The 10138-nt window shown below is 34.4% G+C and overlaps 1 long non-coding RNA gene across 6 annotated transcripts; it reads right to left on the bottom strand.

Annotated features, from left to right (window-relative positions):
• Positions 1 to 1357: 1357 nt before the first annotated feature.
• LOC110923575 lies at positions 1358 to 6920 on the bottom strand. 6 transcript variants are annotated; one of them, XR_004885871.1, is made up of 9 exons: positions 6789 to 6920; positions 5696 to 5917; positions 5421 to 5492; positions 4327 to 4517; positions 4096 to 4228; positions 3789 to 4014; positions 3467 to 3604; positions 3231 to 3384; positions 1358 to 2873 (listed from the first exon to the last, which is right to left on the bottom strand). It is a non-coding gene; the product is annotated as an uncharacterized LOC110923575 (long non-coding RNA). The 6 variants fall into 6 exon arrangements; XR_002584161.2 differs by lacking the exon at positions 6789 to 6920 and having other exon boundaries at positions 1358 to 1468; positions 2658 to 2873; positions 5696 to 6041; XR_004885872.1 differs by lacking the exon at positions 6789 to 6920 and having other exon boundaries at positions 4327 to 4386; positions 4459 to 4517; positions 5696 to 6040.
• Positions 6921 to 10138: the final 3218 nt, after the last annotated feature.

The raw sequence follows: 10138 nt of genomic DNA, 5'->3' as shown, positions 1-10138 counted from the left end.
CATGTGTTACATTATACTGTAACATGTCTTTTTTAGGGTTAGAAAAAGTCTTAGAACACACGCCGACAATCTTGATGTTGCAGCAGTTGCTTGTGGCTCGGGTCGTACTTTTGGTAATATGGTATCCCGGTTTGTTCTCACTTAAACGTCTTATATATTCATCAGTGGTGATAATATTGATCATTTGGTTATCTTCTATTTCAAATGGTTAAGTGGGAAAATAATAAAGGAAAACAGGTTGAAACTAGCCCAAAGTGTATTTTTACTACATAAAATTCACTAACTTTTTGTTATAAAAAAGGATTATTATCCAAATCATACATCTTTTTCAATTATAGTTGACATGCTAACAGTTTATAAATAAAAAAATTATCCATTCTGTTTTGACCCATGCCAAAACTACCAGCTGTGATCCGTGAATATCCATTCTTTGTTTTTCTTTCAAATGTGCTTTGTAAGCTGTCACCTGGCTTCACACCTGGAAGAAGTCACCCGCAAGAATGCAGACTTTGCTCACATATTCAAAAACATCCCCATTCGGTCGATCAATCAATAATGCATCTGGTAATGGCGCGATACCTGTTTTTGTGTTGCTCTCTTGCCTTGTCCACATATATATTTTGGCTATGGTTGATCCTCATTCTTACAGCTAGTGTCTCGTCTACAACCCAAATACTTCGACCTGCTACTGTAAGCATATATAGTATCTTTATAAAGTGTATGTGTAAATTACTTTTATCTTTATAATGTGTTGTAAGCTATGGCACTGTTTTGTAAATGAACATATGTGGCTATCAGTCCTGATGACACCACTAGAAATTTGGCATTTTCTAACAAGCATTTCTGTCACAAATGCGTAGCAAACTGAGATTTGCTACACATTTGCAACAAAACCTTGATGTTGGAAAAAGCCTCGTCGGAAACTAATTACTACGCATTTGCTACGCAAATTTTAACATAATTCCTACGAAAACATTGTGTCATAAATTTTGCTACGCATTTCTTAGTTGTTATGTTTTAATGCTTGCAACACATTTGCAACAAAACAGATCTTTGATTGTAACACATTTGTAACCAAACATTTAAAATAAAAAAAAGCTAAAAGCAATTAGATCTTATTTTACTAAAAAAAATGCAAAACGAAATCACTAGAAAACTATAAAACATGTTTTAAAATCCACAATAAAGCTAACCAACTTGCAACATCCATAACGCAATATCGAGTATATCTAAACCACAAAACAAACTCTTAGCATGCATATGTTTTTGAAACGATACCAACTTATAACTAATTACTAGAACGCCAATTCTTCATGAAGTCTTGTAGCTCTCTTTTCACCGCTTCATTTATGTGTTGTTAAAGATCTTCTCTCGCTTTTCTCTCAATTTCAAGACGAGCCATAAGATCTTCTCTCGCCTTCATCTCATTTTCAAGACGAGCTTGAATGTGTTCCATTTTCAAGACGAGCTTAAATATGTTAGGGCAAAGAGATTAGAAACTTAAAAAAATAATATGAAAGTCATGTTCATGTTCGCATAGCTTGAGCCTTAACTAAAAAGAAAAACTGAACCCCGGATATTTAAAAAAACGGTTTTTTCAAGAATCATAACACAATCAAGATCATGAACCAGATAAACAAACAACTGAATCAAAAAGCCAGATAAAGAACTGAATCAAAAAGTGGTCTTGTTGTAAGTGAAACATCTTCCACTTTCCCAGACTTTTTATGGTCAAACTGACCTATTCAGCAGCAGCAGGAACAAACATTAGCAGCAGGAACAAACATTATCAAATATGTTTCATTCATCTATTATCCCTCATACAAATGATCACTTTCATAGCATAATCAAAAGCTTATTAGCAGTAAGAACAAACATTACCTCTTGCAAAGAAACAAAAAGGGCTGGCTTAGCTTTGAGAGGTTGGACATATCTAAAAAGTTAGTTACCTACTTTTGAGTGGTAGGTTCTGTCCCAATGAGGACAACTTAGGAGCCCATATAGCTACAGTGAAGGGCCGGGGAACTTTCCTGAACGTCTGGCCCATGTAAGAGGATATATGGCCCAATCACAAAGATCCGTAAACTAGAATAACAAAAGCCCATATGTTTTAAAGCTGGTTCGGATTTGATCGACAAAGTCAAAACAAGATTGCCCTAAACCGGTATGAATCAAAACCCAACCAGATAAGACTTCCACAAAAGTCCATCATTTTTGGACCCATATGTAGAGATGGGCATAATAACCGGTTCCAAACCCAACCTGGAACCAGTTCCAGTTCATACCCGCTTTATTGAATAACCGGTTCCAGGTTCAAAAAACCGGGTACGGTTAGGAACTGATTCCGGGTATAAAAAGAACCCGATATGCTCATCTCTACCCGTATGACATCAAGTCGATTTTTTGTAGTGATACTCATCTATGCCTCATTCCCAAACGCCATAACATCCCTTCCAATGTATAAATTAGACTTTTTTATAGTCGATTTTTTAACAGCGACGAATTATCATTCAGAAAATAAATGCGGGTGCTGGCACATTACAAACAAACACAACAATAGACCTAAAAGCTAAGTAACTACACCACAATGACCCATGTTTATGATATTGAAATACTATCTAATGGGCTGATAGTGTTATATATGTTGTTTATATTACCTCTTCTTGTGACCGTTGGTAATCAATAGATGATGACACACACCCACTAGAAGAGGATGACGTCCCAGTCACCATGTAATGCAAATCCGAAGATCCTACCCCATATACCCGAATCCTGTGACCTCCTGCCTACACACGAGCCCACACCTCAGGTTCATCAGGAACCTTAGCAAAGTCCGACCCGTGAAGATCATGCATCGCCTCCAAGTAGCCACCCTAAAATATAATAAAATAATGCAATTATGAGTTGTACTCGATGAATGTGAAAGGACAGCGGCAGTGATACTCAATGGTAACTAGATTTTGAGAATCTCTGCTATAATACAATATATTAATCTGTTATTTCCTCGACCAAAAATCCAAATAACTATTATTTTTTACTGGATTGAGTTGACAAAATAAGACTGAGCTAAAAATGTAATTGCATGAGCGAAATGACAACTTAAATAACAATTATTTCTTATTTTATTTGAATCAAATTATTTTAGAACTGAAAAGGGAAAAGCCCAATTTGGTTTTGGTTCAAAACCGGATTGAAAATCAAATATGTTTTAAGTTTATAAGATAACTTACATATGCTTCTCTGGATTCGTCTGTACAAAACTCCAAATTCTTCATGTCATATATGCTAATATCCCCTTTCCTTAACTTTTCTTTGCACTTTTTTGGTGAGGTGGGTTTGTAGGAAGAGTTCTTTCCAACTAGGTTCCCGATCATATGTCCTTTTCTACACAAAACATAGAGAATAACTAATGTTATAAGTGTTGAAGTACAAACAATTAGTGAAACTGGTATATATATTAGGGTACCCAATTGTCACGATGCTCATTAAAGCCCATTGATCCACCTGTGTGTCGAGATGATGCGCTAGCACAATTGATATCGCCGCTTTTCCGGTTTGATGACCCGGTCTTCGACTTATCAAGCCATTCTTTTGTGTTCCAAGACTGTAAAGAGTAAACCCATTTTGTATCAGATTCAATTTTGTCAAAACCCATTTTAACCCATTTTGTCAACTGTCAACTGGTTAACCTATTTTGTATCAGATTCAATTCTGACCCGTCACCAAGCATACAAAATATATAAAAGAAAATAAATTATAAAAAAACACTAATGTATTAACTTGCTTACCGAACACATGTCACGCCATATGTTAATAGGTATTGATTCGGGCGAGTATTTACGAATAATGCGAAACTGATTAGGAACACTTGGGTTAATTTTTTCTCCAGCTTTATAAGCAAGCTTTATAACTTTTATTCTCAGTTGCATTGTAATGTCTCTAAACGTCCCTTTAGCACATTAAGAAAGCCTTCGTATATTGCTTCTTCGTTTGTTGGATCCCATGTCCAACGGTCTGAAAAACAAAAGGAATGTAAAAAAAATGCAACCTTAACAATTAAATGTAAGATTTGAAAATAATTTATTAATATATTACCCTAAACGGTCATACAAACATACGAGCCACTTCTTCCCGCGGAATCTGTTTGAACATGAGCCAAGCTCCATCATGATGCTCACGTAGTATACGAGAGATAGTCTTATGAACATCACCATGCACGTTCACAAACCTACAATATTTTATAAGAACCAAATTAGTTTATTTATTATTATTATTATTATTATTATTATTATTATTATTATAATTATAATTATTATTATTACACACCCTTCTCCCGATGGACGACGCTCGATCAATCTCCCTCGTGAGGTATTATGAGGTGCATCTCTGACATACGAGTTGTGAATGCAAAATCCAAGATATCATTGACATATAGTTGAAATGTCGGGTTAAAAATACCATTACTAGTGGTTCTCTTCGTGTACATCCAGTCTCTATCGGGAAACATTTTTGTCAATCTATTTTCCAATTATACTTGCATTAGAAACATGTAAAATGAACCGGGCGGAATGCAAATATAAAAGGGTGGATAAAGATGTGGTATGACTTAGAATTGGAGGCTCATTCTTGTCAAGATTCACTAATTCCATCATAAACTAACCTAATTGTACCAGTACTCAACAGATTCATTGACACTTCCTTATAATCAAACTAGACAACTAACAGTTTGCGAAACAGAACACTATACAAACTATTGTAATCATAACAAACATACAATTTGATATAGAACCACAATAGATCAACTTTCGCTCATTAACTCCACTATAAACGAACCTAATTGTACGGCTACTCAACACAACAGATTCATCAACATCTCCGTAAAATCAAACTAGACACCAAAGGATATGTAGTTTCATATTATTATTGGATTAATTTAGTTATATATATGTAGTTTTAAATTACTATCCGCTATGAAAAGATAGGTTAGTTACCTATTTAATTAGAGACAAAAGGCTTATATTTCTCAACCTTCAATTTTGCTATATAATTAACGGAGAAGCATTAGGATTACATATACAATTAGGATTACAATTTTCAACCTCCTATTTAGAGACAAAAGGCTTACATTTCTCAACCTCCTGTTTTCCTATTTTGCTATGAAAAGATAGGTTAGTTAATCAGTCTATTATTATCGCAATACATATACGAACTATTATTATCGCAATACATATACAATTACAATTATGTTATCAATGTACTATCAGATCAATAAACCCTAACTCAAACACAAACACCACAACAATTATCAAATTCTGACAAAATTTAATTCATTTACAGTCTTGAAACAGTAAATCAAACACGCGCGCACACGAGAGCAATAACTGAATTCACATAAAGCTCAATCGATTTACACAACGTACCTTCTCGATTGTTCCAAAAAACGAACTCTTCCTTCACAATAGATCTCTCGTTGGCACAGGAACCAGTAACGACTTCCGTTTACAATAGATTAACAAACGGTAATGGAAAAAAACGTCGGTTAGTGAAACTTAACACATAATGATAAAGAAAAACATCTATATGTGAAACTTAAATGCAGATTCAGTCAATATGAAGAATTAAAACATCGATAAGTGAAATTAAAAGCAGTTTAAGAGAAAATGATGAAGAAAAACATGAAAAAGTGAAATGATACCATGTGAGAACGGGCGGATGATCGAGGAGCAGAGCCGGAAAGTGAATCGGCGGGAGGATTTTCCGACCAGGTCTGTTCTGCGACTTTTGTTTTGCGACTTCCGTTGTACGACTTCCGTATGGAGAATTTGCTGAGGAGTTGGTCGGAGGAGGCTTTGGTGATGTGTTGGACGGTGGTTGTATGGTGGCGGTGCGATCGGAGTAGGCGGAGTAGGGTTTAGATCTGAAAACTTTGAGGTAATGTGTTGGACGGTTATATGAAAAGGTGTTGAATAAATTCTTTTATTGATGTTAAGAAATATGGAAGGTGATGTGTTGGACGGTTTTATCATCTGCTCGAAATATCATATATATGAAATGTGAAAATATCTAAAAAAAAAAAAAAAAAATCTGTGGCTGCACTTTCAAAATAATTGTAAAACATTTTATAACAAAATTATGACAGGATTATATGTTATTAGCGTTTGTCATTATTATGTAGCAAATTTGTTTAAAAAATTGGGGTTTTTTTGTCGTTATAAATGCGTCACAATTTTGTCAAAATTTGTGACACATTTTTTTTTGTAACAAAATTCCGTAGTAAATTGGCTACTTTTGTAGTAGTGTGAGGGGAAGCCGGGTCTAGCAGAAGCTAAGCACATGACTTTGTTTCTCAAAGGAGTTTTCGTTGGCACTTTTAGTTTGAATGTTAACAACTGTCGTTAGAAAATAGCAATAAACACTTTTAGAGCATTCAAAATAAATTCATTAACCATTTTTAAAAATATTAAAAAATTTATAAGGATTTCTCTCTTGATTTTTTTTTCATATATTTTCTCTCACCTCCCCTAACAACCACTAAAAATCATAACAATCATTCCTTATAATATAACTAAATCCGCTCACATACTTTTTAGGGTCATCATTGTTGAATGCTCTTAGTTTGAATGTTTGGATTTGGATATCTTAATTTGGGTTATTTGATGTTTGATTATGATTTGAAATTTCATAAATGGTTAGATTTGCAAAAAAAACTTCAATGGAGCAGGTACACATAAAAAGGTAGCAAAAGGGTGGTAAAAAAGTAGTAAAGCGGTAGGAAAACAGTTTCTTACCGAGTTTTTGGTGACAAAACAGTGACAAAATGCGATCACAATTTTCCGGCAGTGTTTCCTCCATGTTAAAGTTTGTTCATCTTCTCCGTTGTAATAATCCCAAAAAAATCTACGACACTCCATTTTGTTGGTCCCTCACAGTCCCATAGAAACTTGCTATTTTTAAATTGGGCAGTCCCATTTTAAATTCAAACCTCATTTGAATATCTGGCCAACAATTCTAGACTTTCCCTAAATGTTCTACACCACAAAAGCATCTAAGGCCACCTGGTATACTCTAACACCCATAGTTGTTAATCCTAGTTGGCATTCGTTAACACAAGTTAAACCGCTCCTGAAGGGTGTTAAGAGGCAGTAAAAGCTTCACATGTTAAGAAGTTAACTAGGAGAGAGTGGGAGAGAATCAATCGTTGCAAAATTTGCACAAACACTAGATGCTATATATATATATATATATATGTATGTATGTATTTTAATTAATTTTAAGGGGCGTTAATGGGGTTAAACCATTTCCTTGGTGTGCAGTGAAGTGAAAGAGGGTCAAGTAGGTGATGTGGTGCCTACGTGTAGCTAAGGGGCGTGAAAGTATACCTCATAGCCTAACTAATTTAGCCTCAAAGGAGTTTTCGTTGGCACCTTTAGTTTGATTGTTAACAACTGTCGTTCGAAAATAGCAATAAACACTTTTAGAGCATTGGAAATAAATTCGTTATTCATATCTATATATTTACATTAAAAAAACAAGTTTTTCTCTTTCCTTTTAAATTAAATAATATTTTTTATATGCTTATCATTACTTTTTCTTTTTTCTCCACTCACAACCATTTTAAAAATATTAAAAAATTTATAAGGTTTTCTTTATTTAATATTTTTCCCATATATTTTATGATGAATAGTAACTTTCTCATATATTTTCTCTTTCCTCCACTTATAACGACTAAAAAATCATAACAACCATTCATTATAATATAATTAAATTCACTCACATATTTTTTAGGGTTATCATTGTGAATGCTCTTTTCTTTTCAATTAAATAATATTTTTTATACATTTATCACTAATTTTTCTTTCTCCTCCACTCACAATCATTTCTAAAAATATTAAAAGATTTATAAGATTTTCTCTCTTTAAATATTTTTTGAGTTAATTGCCCAGATAGTCCCTGTGGTTTGCCATTTTTTCACATTTAATCTCCTCCTTTTCAAAATACCATGTATAGTCCCTGTGGTTTAACAAACTGTTAATCAAATAGTCTCTGTAATGGATGGTCGTTAAATAATATAGTAAGGGGGTGTAAAATTCCAAAAATACCCTTGGTCCATCTCTCCCCCTTTTATCTCTCTCTCTCTCTCTCTCTCTATCAGACACATCTCTCTCTCTCCCTACCCCACTCCCACCCCCTTTCCCCTTTCTCTCTTCCTCTTTCTTTGTTTGCATAAATTAAAACTATCACCAGAATCAAACCACAACCACCACTGCCATCAATTACCATAAATCACAATCACCATCTCAAAGACCGTCATTATTTACATAGGGAAAGAACAAAAAAAATTAGTTGCAGGTGGGAATCATGGCTCAACCGATTGCCGGGAGAGGTGTGTGACAACTGGAAAAAAATTTTCGTAATTCCGTACAACTTAAACACTTGATTTAACGCTTAATTTCTCTCACTACGATTTAATTATTGCATGATTAGGTCGTATAAAGTATAGCAATCATAGGACATGGTTAAATATGCTAAACAATATTAACACAATCGCCACGTCGTGAGAAAACCGCAAACTATGTCCTAATATGTTAGCCAAATCCTGAAAACACTATTCACCGGACACACTATCAATTCTATCTAGTTCTGAAAACTGTCCGAACGAGCGACGAATGGCATGAAAGCATATTATAGTTGGAATGTAAATAAAAACCCCTAACTAGGGGCACCAGATGATAAAATATATAAACCTTCAAAAAAATGTATGTTTTAAAGTGTCCGTTCTGCGCCAAACTATAACAAAATTTCATGTCCGCGGTACTAAAATTTAGCATTTGAATATCCGTAGGACTTGTCAATAATATATTACACTCTAAACAAGCTTGGGGATATCAATGGGATATCCGAAACACAAGCTCTCGGTGGTACGCCGCACCTTTCACGCATTGCCCAAGTTCGAGCCGACAGGCGAGTAAACTATATTCCTACCATCCAATTTCCTAAACGAAAAGGCTAGTGAACTAGTGAGCGATATTTTGGCGTCGTAAACGCCTTGAATAGACGCCATAACTTCAATGGTAACTTAAAACCATCGCTCCCGGTGTTAAACTACGACCTTCGTATATCACCCGATATCGCACCGGTGAGCGAACTAGTGGTATTTTTACCATCCAAAATTTATACCCACTAAACTAATAAACTAATCAGAGTTTATTTATAACTCTAAACTATCATTAACTCATGATTACCATAATTAAGTTAATTGCCAAATTATCTATTTCTTTGTTTAGTATAGTTTGAACATGACTTCCCATTATCAATTTATCCTAACAAACACTCCAAATCCTCACCATGAACACTACATCCGATTTTTTTTTAAAACAAAATGTATGCATGTGGTAGTTTATTTTTAAAATAATACTTCCAAGGTTGAACATTGTAGTACCATCTTTTCATTATTTAATCCTTAAACCCACACTTTGTTTCTTCGGCTTTGGGAATTGTCAACATTCACCAAAAAGGGTGAGAAGGAAAATCACCCATGTCTACTCACATCACCTTTAGTTATTATTATTACTTTCCACTTGGAGACTTGAGCAAGTTAAGAGAACGAGTTTGAATAATAAAAATAAATAAATATTGGAAATGCCATGCTGTTGTCACACACTACTAGGTACATCAAATCTACCAAAGCCATTCATCAAATTTTGGTTGTTGACTTTCATGACCATCGATCTCTAGAAGCATGGGGAAGGAGATTCTACTTGAAAGCCATGAATATTTTTAATACATAAACCAATCCAAACCATTCTCTAACTTTTGCAAACCCTTTACTCTCAACCCTCCCGGCAGTACACCCCACCCGAATTCACTCTCAATTCAGCCTCATCCAATCATTTTAAGTGTAAACAAGTGCTAGGGAGATATCTCAAAGCCCATTCTTGGAGTCATAGAGCATAAATATTTTCTATAATTTTCTCTTGGAATCTTTCCTATCTTCGACTTGTGGTATGAAACTTTTCTTTTACTTTTTTTTGTTCTTGCTTAAAGATTTCATTATGCAAGTAGTTCACCCTGTGATGAGATGTTTCCACTAAAAATAAGAACAAGAGATTTAAAAACAAGTTAACTAACATATTAAATG

This window comes from Helianthus annuus, chromosome 17, assembly GCF_002127325.2.
Source record: "Helianthus annuus cultivar XRQ/B chromosome 17, HanXRQr2.0-SUNRISE, whole genome shotgun sequence".
Classification (NCBI taxonomy): domain Eukaryota; kingdom Viridiplantae; phylum Streptophyta; class Magnoliopsida; order Asterales; family Asteraceae; genus Helianthus; species Helianthus annuus.
This window is presented reverse-complemented; position numbering and strand designations above follow the sequence as displayed.